Source organism: Microchirus variegatus (assembly GCF_963457635.1).
Source record: "Microchirus variegatus genome assembly, chromosome: 4".
Lineage (NCBI taxonomy): Eukaryota > Metazoa > Chordata > Actinopteri > Pleuronectiformes > Soleidae > Microchirus > Microchirus variegatus.
The window spans coordinates 35,926,060-35,939,642 of record NC_139805.1 but is presented as its reverse complement, the minus strand read 5'-3'; positions in this window follow the sequence as shown (position 1 = coordinate 35,939,642).

Genomic DNA, 13,583 nt, shown 5'->3' with positions numbered 1-13,583 from the left:
AATATAAACGCTGTTCAACACCATTTTGTTTACATTACACTACAGCAACAACACGGTAATAATAATTTCTCCACACAGTAGGCTTTAGCTAGCATCGTTAGCTCACAGAAAGAATCCCGGTTCCACCGAGGGTTCTTCTGTGTGGGTTTTCTCTGGATAATCTGGTTTCTTCCTACAGATTAGGTCGATTTTAGTGTACAGATGTTAGCACCAGGTCTGAACGGGGTTTCCTAACGCATCATTCTGACTTAATGAACTAAAATGTCTTAAAGTTCGGACTTTTGTCGTCATCGGCGCCGAAAAAAGAAAGAATGTTGAGAGACTCTGTTACCGAAAAACCACCTGCACGCGTTCATCGTCCATCAGACGCTCGTTCGGGCGAGGAACGACCGAGGCGTTCGCGATCCAGGGCCGAGGAGAAGCTGCTGCTGCTGCACGCGTTAGCTTAGCATCACATCTCTGTGGTTAAAAAAGACTGGTTAGCTGTTAGCAACGTCGTTGTTGTTATTATCGTTAAAAATGTGGGAAACGTCTGCCGTCATCGGAGCAAAACGGCAGAGATTACACTTCCTCTTACTTTAGGCCGTTTTAGTGCTTTTATTCACCCTCTCACTTCCTGCTGCTGCGATCACACAGTAAAAAAAACAACTGTATATTTATATTTAGTATTGAAAAATGATCAAAATCAGGTTAAAAAAAAACACTTTTCTTCCGTCTGCTGCGTCTGTGATGATGATGATTAATGTTCGAGGACAGAATAAATGGATTTATTTAACACTTCAACGTCTCCTTAGATCTGCTTTAAACTGTATCTTCACTCTGTGATGGCGCCATCTTTATAATATTACGCAGGTGATGTATTTTTTATGCAAAATGTGTGTTTAAGTGCTTTCTTATTTCCACGGAAGACGATCGGGGTCACGTGTTCAAGAAATAAGATAAAACGGTTGTATAATCTGAGTTCTGAGGTTAAATCGGACTAGAATTCGCAGAAAAAGGACGTTTTTCATGTTATTTATGGATTTTTTTTATTTATCGGTTTTCAAGGTTGAAAGGATTTTTATCAACCATTTATAGGATTTAGAGCTATAGAGATTTAGATGAGAGAAGAAAATTGGTTCCACGGAAAAAGGATCGCCCGTACGGATCCCGGTTCGACTAAAATTGAGGTTCTTCTGCGTGGAACCGGTTGTCGTGTCACGTTTTAATGAAATAGTTGATTGAGAATTGAAAATATAAATATATACAGTATAAAGGATCCAGGATGGGACCTGAGCATCTTATTCAAATCATTTTGTATCAGTACAAGTGTAATAATAGTGTAGTTCAAAGCTCTTAAATGGAGTTCTTTATCGCAGTTTAAAGTTCTACTGCTTTCTCGTCACAGATCAGAGCTCTCATTCATTCCGATCCTCTTTCTACTTCTAAAAATAATAATAATAGTATTTTGCTGAAGAGCTGCCCCTTCTACAAAGCTCTAGAAGTTCCTCAATTTCCTCTTCTTGATTTCCACCACTCTAATTCCAATAAACTCTTGCACACATCAAAGTAGTTCTTCTTCCAAAAAAGAAGATTCTGTTCCTTCCTCCAGACTCAAAGGTATCAAAGGTCATTTTACCTTTGATGAAGTGTAGAGGGCAGTATTTTACCTCTTATTGGAGGACGAAGAAGAAGAGTGTGGTCAGTGTTGAGGAAACGTCTCATCTGCTCGTCGACGACGTCTTCACAACCGCGAATCCTTCAAGACGTCATCCGTCTCCACAGAGATGGACGAGCAGCTCCATAAAGAGAGAGAGTTAAACGTTTTCCTCCATAAAAAGCTGTGGCGGTTCGGACATCTATTCCAATGGAACAGAAAAGGCCAGCAAGCCGATCTCCTTTCGCTGATGCAGCAGGCAGAGGCAAACCAAAGGATCGCGGAAAAGCTCCAGGGAGAGCGGAGAAGACAACCCATTCTCAGGATGTTGAGGAATGCACTCGAGGAAAATAACCTGAGGGCCGACCTGGACGATATCCAGAAAACCATGATGGATGACCTCACTGTGGTGAGTGGAAAAATAAACGTTCTTCAGCAAGAGCTGAAGAAAGTCATAGGTTTGAGAAGACCGAGCTGGGGAAAGTGTGACGCTGACGTCCTCACCCTGAGGCAGAAGACCGAAGACCTTCAGTGTGAGCTGGACAAAGAAACCAAAGCTATCGAAGACTTCGCGGCGCAAAAGAGCCTCACGGAGAACAACATGAAGGCTGAGCAGACGGCGTTCTGTCAGAAGATGGTGGAAGAACTGGAGGTGGAGAAGGAGAGCAAAGTGATCCTCCAAGAAGAACTGAAGAAGGTCAGAGCCGCCGAACGCAAGCAGAACCACGCGTATGAAGCTGATCTCCACGCAGCGAGACACCACACTGACCTCCTTCAGCAAGAACTGACGCGGTGTCACGCAGACACGTTTGCCAAACATCAGCTGCTTCTCCAAAACCTGAGGACTGAGCAGGACGTGTTCTGTCAGAAGATCACAGAGGAGATCGAAGTGGTGCTGAGGAACGCTGCCAAGCAGAAAACGTTCCTGCTGAGCGACATCGAGAAGCTGAGATCTCAGCTCAGTGTTCAGCGGTCGCTCTACCTGGAGCTCCACATGAAGTTCAACGTTGAAATAGAGAGTGGACATCTCCAAGAAGAAGAGACAGCTGAGGTCTGGTCTGAGGAGACAACTGAGGTCTGGTCTGAGGAGACAACTGAGGTCTGGTCTGAGGAGACAGCTGAGGTCCAGACTGAGGAGACAGTCAAGGTCTGGTCTGAGGAGACAGCCGAGGTCTGGTCTGAGGAGACAACTGAGGTCCAGACTGAGGAGACAGCCAAGGTCTGGTCTGAGGAGACAGCTGAGGTCTTGTCTGAGGAGACAACTGAGGTCCAGACTGAGGAGACAGCTGAGGTCTGGTCTGAGGAGACAGCTGAGGTCTGGTCTGAGGAGACAACTGAGGTCCAGACTGAGGAGACAGCCGAGGTCTGGTCTGAGGAGACAGCTGAGGTCTGGTCTGAGGAGACAGCTGAGGTCCAGACTGAGGAGACAGCTGAGGTCTGGTCTGAGGAGACAACTGAGGTCCAGACTGAGGAGACAGCCAAGGTCTGGTCTGAGGAGACAGCCGAGGTCTGGTCTGAGGAGACAGCTGAGGTCTGGTCTGAGGAGACAGCTGAGGTCTGGTCTGAGGAGACAACTGAGGTCTGGTCTGAGGAGACAACTGAGGTCCAGACTGAGGAGACAGCCAAGGTCTGGTCTGAGGAGACAGCCAAGGTCTGGTCTGAGGAGACAGCCGAGGTCTGGTCTGAGGAGACAGCTGAGGTCCAGACTGAGGAGACAGCCAAGGTCTGGTCTGAGGAGACAGCCGAGGTCTGGTCTGAGGAGACAACTGAGGTCCAGACTGAGGAGACAGCCAAGGTCTGGTCTGAGGAGACAGCCGAGGTCTGGTCTGAGGAGACAGCTGAGGTCCAGACTAAGGAGACAGCTGAGGTCCGGTCTGAGGAGACAACTGAGGTCCAGACTGAGGAGACAACTGAGGTCTGGTCTGAGGAGACAACTGAGGTCTTGTCTGAGGAGACAGCTGAGGTCCAGATTGAGGAGACAGCTGAGGTCCAGACTGAGGAGACAACTGAGGTCCTAAGTGAGGAGACAAATGAGGTCCAGACTGAGGAGACAACTGAGGTCCAGACTGAGGAGACAACTGAGGTCCTAAGTGAGGAGACAAATGAGGTCCAGACTGAGGAGACAGCTGAGGTCTGGTCTGAGGAGACAACTGAGGTCCGGTCTGAGGAGACAGCTGAGGTCCGGTCTGAGGAGACAACTGAGGTCCTAAGTGAGGAGACAAATGAGGTCCAGACTGAGGAGACAACTGAGGTCCAGACTGAGGAGAAAGCCAAGTTCTGGTCTGAGGAGTCAACTGAGGTCCGGTCTGAGGAGAAAGCCAAGTTCTGGTCTGAGGAGACAACTGAGGTCTGGTCTGAGGAGACAGCTGAAGTCTGGTCTGAGGAGACAAATGAGGTCTGGTCTGAGGAGACAACTGAGGTTTGTTCTGAGGAGCCAGCTGAGGTCTGGTCTGAGGAGACAGCTGAGGTCCAGACCAAAGACCCTGCTGAGGTCCAGCCTGAAGCCCCAGCTGTAGTCAAGACCCAAGACCTAGCTGAGGTCCAGACCCAAGACCCAGCTGAGGTCCTAACTGAGGAGATAATTGAGGTCCCATCTGAGAGCACAACATGCTCCAGACCAAAGATTCAACTGAGGTCCAGTGTTAAGAGACAGCTCGGGTCCAGACTGAAGAGACACCTGAGGTCCAGAGTGAAGATAGCTTTGAGATCCAGAGTGAAGATACGGTTGAGGTCGAGTCTGGGGAGACAGCTGAGGTCCAGACTCCAGTGGATGTTTTTCTGTCACAACCAGAACCAAAGACTGGAGCTGAACTCTTGCAATATAAACAGCAACTCAATCTGGATCCAAACACAGTAGAGGCTGGAACCAGGTTTTGTTCTTCTCCAGGAGCCTCAGCTGGTTTCTGTTAACCCTTGTAGTTTTATTAAAGGAGCAGTGAAATTCTAAATTCTAAATTCTTTGACCTCTTGTGGGCGAGGACTTTGACATCTTCTCATTTTCATGTTGTGTTTTGGTTTGTTGGGGGCGGAGCTATGGAGGATCTCCAGGCTCGTGAAGGTTTAAGGGTTTGTCCACCTGACTTTTCTCCTCATTAAAAGATAAACGTGTCTCACTTCTGCTTCTCGTGTGATTTTTAACGTCAACAAACTTCAGTTTCATGTCTTCATCAACAGAGCATCTTCATTAACTCTGCGCTGCGTCTGTTAAACTTCTAACTGTCCAAAGGTCCAACTGTGAGGAGCAGCAGGTACAAGGTTTTTCATGTTTTCTGGAACACAGAACAAACTAGTTTATAAACTGACCATCAAATAGCATAATATTTTTGAACAAGTGCTTAAAATATGGAGCTAAATGACATGATGTAATGTATATGACGATGAAGGTCTCACAGTGGAGCTAGGACCTCTTTCTCCCCAATTTAGCACATTTTGGAGTCACTAAACTTTGGTGAAAATGGACAAAAGATAGCACTCAAATCAGAACAGGCCAAACATTTTATTAAAAAAAAAAAAAAAATAGGGAAATATGTAAAAGTGGTGCAAAATGGCTTAGTAGCGCCCCCAAAGGTGACCCCCGGTAGCACAAAGCCGAAAACTTAAGTTACACCAATTTCCACAAAACTTGGTGGACACGTGTCACAGACCAAGACGAACAAAAAAGTCTATTGAGACCATGGCCTCAACTCAACAGGAAGTCGGCCATTTTTAATTTGGTGTCCGTCTTGGCCACTTGCACGTTTCATAAATGATAACAGCAAATGTACACATTCTTATGATATTTTACTTATCAATTTGTACAATACAACTTCTTCTGATCGATTTCACGTCTTCCTGTGTCAAACTCGTACAGAGGCAGGAAACATCATCAGTTTTTCCTCATACCAATGGGTACATCGTTTAATCTCTAATCTCAGGTCATTGTTTCACCGATCATTAACACGAGCTGACACAGGAGAGAAATTATGTATTAGTCAGCATTAAGGATCACATGACTGAGAAGAACATCTTTACAAACTCGTCCTTTAAAAGCTCATCCAACCATCGAACATTTCAGAAGATCAAACGTCAACAAGACCAAACGGTCCACTAATATCATACAGAATGGGATTCTCCATAAAAAACAGGGCTGCAGAAGAAAAAAAAAGAAGTCTCAGTAGAAATCTGAAATTACGATCACCATCAAGCTAAGATTAACATGTTACAAAGCCCGTAAACGTAAAAACATCATCTGCGTATGAACAAGTTTTTCTCAGAGTTGGATTAAAAACTTCAGACTGTGGAGGGCAGTGAGATTATTGGTAGAAGAAGAAGCCAATCAGACGCATCCAGGTTGGTCACATGGAGGTGTCGTCCATCCCCAGGTTGTCGTAAGCGTTCCTGTCGTCTCTGCTCCTAAATATTAGACACACAAACAAAAGCTTGAAACTTAAAGGTTGACAAGATTCAACAAATTTAGTTTGGGGACCTTTTAAAAAGCTCGGGTGACTCATCCGTGGGTCCCGACCCAGTGTTTATTTACAGTGCAGCGTACCTGACCGTGTCCAGTTTGGTGTCGTAAGCGTTCCTGTCTTTGCTCCTGAACAGAAAACACACACAACGCATTAGCGGCGGGAAACGGCTGGTAACTGCGTTAACGGCGTTTAAGCTAAACGCACGTTAATGCATGACGCGTTTCCATGACGACTGACGGGAAAAAGACGCGCGTGACGTCATGTTTACGTGCTGCGGCACTGGAGTCCAGGCACCGTTTACCAGTTAGCTCCGTTAGCTCCTTTAGCTCCTTTAGCGCTGTCAGCGCAGCCTACAGTCGAACTGGAGCGGTCTGTTTATTATTAAACGAAAAGAGCAGCGCACGTTGACGCCATTAGCACGTTAGCGTGCCGAGCACTATTTTTAACTAATTTTTTTTGTCAAATTTTGAACGACATACTAAAAGACGATTTTTAAAAATAAAAATCATGCTTTAGTATGTCGTCCAAAATTTGACAAAAAAAACAAAAAATGTGTCCAAAATTTGACAAAAAAATTAAAAAATTTGACAAAATTTGACAAAAAAGTAAAATTTAAACAATTCATAAAAATTGAAGGTTTTTTTTATTTTTTGAAAACAAATGGAAGTTCAATGAATTAAATTTTTTTGAATGAGTTTTTAAAAAATAAAAACATATATATAAAATTAAAGGTTAAGGTTGAGACCTTGTGTCCAGTGTGGTGTCGTAAGCGTTCCTGTCTTTGCTCCTAAACAGAAAACACACACAAAAAAGTGTAACTTTTACTTTTAACTAGTGCTGGACATGTTAACACGTTAAAGTATCCAACACTACTTTTAACATTAAGAAAATTCAAAAATTTAGTTTGGGAGCCGTAAAAAAATTCAAAAATCTCGAGAAAAAAAAATGACGAAAAAGTCATGCTTTAGTATGTCGTCCAAAATTCGACCACAAAACCTAAAAAAAAAAAAAGATCTTGTTCAAAATTTGACGGAAAAGTAATTCTTTAGTATGTCGTCCAAAAAATAATTGGTCCAAAATTTGACAAAAAACAAATTCATAAAAGTTGAAGTTTTTTTTTTATTTTTTAGAAAACAAATGGAAGATCAATGAATTTGCATTTTTTGAAAGAGTTTTAAAAGAAACTAAAATATACATATATTAAATGAAAGGTTAAGGTTGAGACCTTGTGTCTAGTGTGGTGTCGTAAGCGTTCCTGTCTTTACTCCTAAACAGAAAACAGACACAAAAACATGTTTTAAACTTTGTTAAACATTTGTTCTGCTTGATTTAAAACATATAAAGTTAAAGGTTAAAGGTTAATGTTGAGACCTTGTGTCCAGTGTGGTGTCGTAAGCGTTCCTGTCTTTACTCCTAAACAGAAAACAGACACAAAAACATGTTTTAAACTTTGTTAAACATTTGTTCTGCTTGATTTAAAACATATAAAGTTAAAGGTTAAAGGTTAAGGTTGAGACCTTGTGTCCAGTGTGGTGTCGTACTGGCTTCTGTCGTTCATGACGTAGTCATCGTCGTCTCTGGCCGACTCCACAGACGTCCTCCCTCTGGAGGCCAGGACAAGAACAAACAAACAAACATTTAAACTCAACAAAGCTTTAAAAATGTGTGGTGTTGTTGTTCTTTAAAGGGTCAGAGACGCTTTGAACTGACTTGTTTGCTCCTCCACACCAGGCCTTCTTCACCAAGAAGGCGACAAACGTGAGGAAGAGGAAACAGATGAGGGCGAGGAGTCCGGTGAGCCACTGAGGCAGCACACGACCTCCGACCTCTGGCTGAGCTGAAACACACACACACACGCACGCACGCACGCACGCACGCACGCACGCACACACACACACACACACACACACACACACACGTCATGTGAAGAAAGTCTAACTGCATCAGGGCAAATAGATCATTTCCTGAATTTCAAAAATTCATTAAAATTATTCCTTAAGAGATTTGCAAATATTTTCAATGGATCATTGTTCAGGGCGATAGCGACTATTATGATGGTACATTTCAAATTATTACAAGATACTTTTAGTTTTTTTGAAGAAAGTCAGCTGCAAAAAGTTGTCAAATTTTAGAGGGCATAGTATTTGCCAAAAACAACTTACTATACTATGTCATCTAAAATCAGAATTTAAAAAAAAAAAAAAAATTTGCCCAAAATGTGCCCAAAACGTCATACTATACTATGTCATCGACCTCAATGTCATACTACACTATTTCGTCCAAAATCTGATTTTTTTTTTTTTTTTTTTAGCCCAAAATGTGACCAAAACGTCAAACTATACTATGTCATCGACCTCAATGTCATACTACACTATTTCGTCCAAAAGTGACCATTTTTATGAAAAAAATATGTTGGTCCAAAATTTGACAAATATGTCATACTATACTATGTCGTCCAAAATCAGAAAAAAATTTCAATGGTTCATTTTGCCCAAAATGTGACCAAAACGTCATACTATACTATGTCATCGACCTCAATGTCATACTACACTATTTCGTCCAAAATCTGACAATTTTTTTGAAAAAAATGTTTGCCCAAAATTTGACAAAAATGTCATACTATACTATGTCGTCCAAAACTTGATCATTTTTTTGAAAAAATGTTTTTGCCCAAAATGTGACCAAAACGTCATACTATACTATGTCATCGACCTCAATGTCATACTACACTATTTCGTCCAAAAACTGACAATTTTTATGCAAAAAAAATGTTGGTCCAAAATTTGACAAAAATGTCATACTATACTATGTCGTCCAAAATCAGAAAAAAATTTAGAATTCTTTTTTTTTGCCCAAAATGTGACCAAAACGTCAAACTATACTATTTCATCGACCTCAATGTCAAACTATACTATTTCATCCAAAATCTGACAATTTTTTTGGAAAAAAAATGTTGGTCCAAAATTGGACAAAAACGACATACTATACTATGTCGTCCAAAATCAGATAATTTTTTTGAATTGTTTTTTTTGCCCAAAATGTGACCAAACCGTCATACTATACCATGTCATCGACCTCAATGTCATACTACACTATTACATCCGAAATCGGATCATTTTTTGAAGAAAAAATGTTGGTCCAAAATTTGACAAATATGTCATACTATACTATGTCGTCCAAAACTTGATAATTTTTTTGAATTTTTTTTTTTGCCCAAAATATGACCAAAACGTCATACTATACTATGTCATCGACCTCAATGTCAAACTACACTATTTCATCCTAAATCCTCAATGTCATACGACACTATTTCATCCAAAATCTGACCATTTTTTGAAGAAAAAATGTTGGTCCAAAATTTGACAAATATGTCATACTATACTATGTTGTCCAAAATCAGAACATTTTTTGGAATTGTTTTTTTTTCCCAAAATGTGACCAAAACGTCATACTATATTATGTCATCGACCTCAATGTCAAACTACACTATTTCATCCAAAATCTGACCATTTTTTGAAGAAAAAATGTTGGTCCAAAATTTGACAAATATGTCATACTATACTATGTTGTCCAAAATCAGAAAAAAATTTAAATGGTTTATTTTGCCCAAAATGTGACCAAAACGTCATACTATACTATGTCATCGACCTCAATGTCATACTACACTATTTTGTCCAAAAACTGACAATTTTTTTGGAAAAAAAATGTTGGTCCAAAATTGGACAAAAACGACATACTATACTATGTCGTCCAAAATCAGATAATTTTTTGGAATTGTTTTTTTTGCCCAAAATGTGACCAAAACGTCATACTATACTTTGTCATCGACCTCAATGTCAAACTACACTATTTCATCCAAAATCTGACCATTTTTTTGAAAAAAATTGTTGGTCCAAAATTGGACAAAAACGACATACTATACTATGTCGTCCAAAATCAGATGATTTTTTTGAATTTTTTTTTTTGCCCAAAATGTGACCAAACCGTCATACTATACAATGTCATCGACCTCAATGTCATACTACACTATTTCGTCCAAAAGTGACCATTTTTATGAAAAAAAATGTTGGTCCAAAATTTGACAAAAATGTCATACTATACTATGTCGTCCAAAATCAGAAAAAAATTTCAATGGTTTATTTCGCCCAAAATGTGACCAAACCATCATACTATACTATGTCATCGACCTCAATGTCATACTACACTATTTCGTCCAAAATCTGACCATTTTTTTGAAAAAAATGTTTGTTCAAAATTTGACAAAAATGTCATACTATACTATGTCATCCAAAATCTGATGATTTTTTTGAATTTTATTTTTTGCCCAAAATATGACCAAAACGTCATACTATACTATGTCATCGACCTCAATGTCAAACTACACTATTTCATCCTCAATCCTCAATGTCATACGACACTATTTCATCCAAAATCTGACCATTTTTTGAAGAAAAAATGTTGGTCCAAAATTTGACAAATATGTCATACTATACTATGTCGTCCAAAATCAGAAAAAAATTTAAATGGTTTATTTTGCCCAAAATGTGACCAAAACGTCATACTATACTATGTCATCGACCTCAATGTCATACTACACTATTTTGTCCAAAAACTGACCATTTTTTTGGAAAAAAAATGTTGGTCCAAAATTGGACAAAAACGACATACTATATACTATGTCGTCCAAAATCAGAACATTTTTTGGAATTGTTTTTTTTTCCCAAAATGTGACCAAAACGTCATACTATATTATGTCATCGACCTCAATGTCAAACTACACTATTTCATCCAAAATCTGACCATTTTTTGAAGAAAAAATGTTGGTCCAAAATTTGACAAATATGTCATACTATACTATGTCGTCCAAAATCAGAAAAAAATTTAAATGGTTTATTTTGCCCAAAATGTGACCAAAACGTCATACTATACTATGTCATCGACCTCAATGTCATACTACACTATTTTGTCCAAAAACTGACCATTTTTTTGGAAAAAAAATGTTGGTCCAAAATTGGACAAAAACGACATACTATACTATGTCGTCCAAAATCAGATAATTTTTTGGAATTGTTTTTTTTGCCCAAAATGTGACCAAAACGTCATACTATACTTTGTCATCGACCTCAATGTCAAACTACACTATTTCATCCAAAATCTGACCATTTTTTTGAAAAAAAATGTTGGTCCAAAATTGGACAAAAACAACATACTATACTATGTCGTCCAAAATCAGATGATTTTTTTGAATTTTTTTTTTTGCCCAAAATGTGACCAAACCGTCATACTATACAATGTCATCGACCTCAATGTCATACTACACTATTTCGTCCAAAAGTGACCATTTTTATGAAAAAAAATGTTGGTCCAAAATTTGACAAAAATGTCATACTATACTATGTCGTCCAAAATCAGAAAAAAATTTCAATGGTTTATTTCGCCCAAAATGTGACCAAACCATCATACTATACTATGTCATCGACCTCAATGTCATACTACAGTATTTCGTCCAAAATCTGACCATTTTTTTGAAAAAAATATGTTTGTTCAAAATTTGACAAAAATGTCATACTATACTATGTCGTCCAAAATCAGATAATTTTTTTGAAACATTTTTTTTGCCCAAAATGTGACCAAAACGTCATACTATACTATGTCATCGACCTCAATGTCATACTACACTATTTCGTCCAAAATCTGACAATTTTTTTGAAAAATATGTTTGCCCAAAATTTGACAAAAATGTCATACTATACTATGTCGTCCAAAACTTGATCATTATTTTGAAAAAATGTTTTTGCCCAAAATTTGACAAAAACGTCATACTATACTATGTCATCGACCTCAATGTCATACTACACTATTTCGTCCAAAATTGGACCTTTTTTTTAAAAAAAAATTTCCAAAATCTGATAAACATGTCATACTATACTATGTCTTTTCACTTAAAGAAAATAACATGCTAAGGAGCCGAAATAGCTCAGTTGGGAGAGCGTCAGACTGAAGATCTGAAGGTCCCTGGTTCAACCCCGGGTTTCAGCAGCACATGTCAAAGGGCACGTAATGGTTACGTAGTGTTTATATGCAATGTGTTACATTGTGCCGTAGAATACAGAGAAGGAGTTCAATTTGGACAACACGTCTATGTCGTTTGAAATCTGACAATCTATACTATGTTGTTTTTTGAAAGAAAAATGTTATCCAAAATTTGACAGAAACGTCATACTATACTATGTCATCAACCTCAATGTCATACTACACTATTTCGTCCAAAATCTGACAATTTTTTTGAAAAAAATGTTTGCCCAAAATTTGACAAAAATGTCATACTATACTATGTCGTCCAAATTCAGAGAATTTTTTTAAAATATTTTTTTGCCCAAAATGTGACCAAAACTTCATACTATACTATGTCATCGACCTCAATGTCATACTACACTATTTCGTCCAAAAACTGACAATTTTTATGCAAAAAAAATGTTGGTCAAAAATTTGACAAAAATGTCATACTATACTATGTCGTCCAAAATCAGAAAAAAATTTAGAATTCTTTTTTTTTGCCCAAAATGTGACCAAAACGTCAAACTATACTATTTCATCGACCTCAATGTCAAACTATACTATTTCATCCAAAATCTGACAATTTTTTTGAAAAAAAAATGTTGGTCCAAAATTGGACAAAAACGACATACTATACTATGTCGTCCAAAATCAGATAATTTTTTTGAATTGTTTTTTTTTGCCCAAAATGTGACCAAACCGTCATACTATATCATGTCATCGACCTCAATGTCATACTACACTATTACATCCGAAATCTGATCATTTTTTGAAGAAAAAATGTTGGTCCAAAATTTGACAAATATGTCATACTATACTATGTCGTCCAAAACTTGATAATTTTTTTGAATTGTTTTTTTTGCCCAAAATGTGACCAAAACGTCATACTATACTATGTCATCGACCTCAATGTCAAACTACACTATTTCATCCTCAATCCTCAATGTCATACTACACTATTTCATCCAAAATCTGACCATTTTTTGAAGAAAAAATGTTGGTCCAAAATTTGACAAATATGTCATACTATACTATGTCGTCCAAAATCAGAAAAAAATTTAAATGGTTTATTTTGCCCAAAATGTGACCATAACGTCATACTATACTATGTCATCGACCTCAATGTCATACTACACTATTTTGTCCAAAAACTGACCATTTTTTTGGAAAAAAAATGTTGGTCCAAAATTGGACAAAAACGACATACTATACTATGTCGTCCAAAATCAGATAATTTTTTGGAATTGTTTTTTTTGCCCAAAATGTGACCAAAACGTCATACTATACTATGTCATCGACCTCAATGTCATACTACACTATTTCGTCCAAAAACTGACAATTTTTATGCAAAAAAAATGTTGGTCCAAAATTTGACAAAAATGTCATACTATACTATGTCGTCCAAAATCAGAAAAAAATTTAGAATTCTTTTTTTTTGC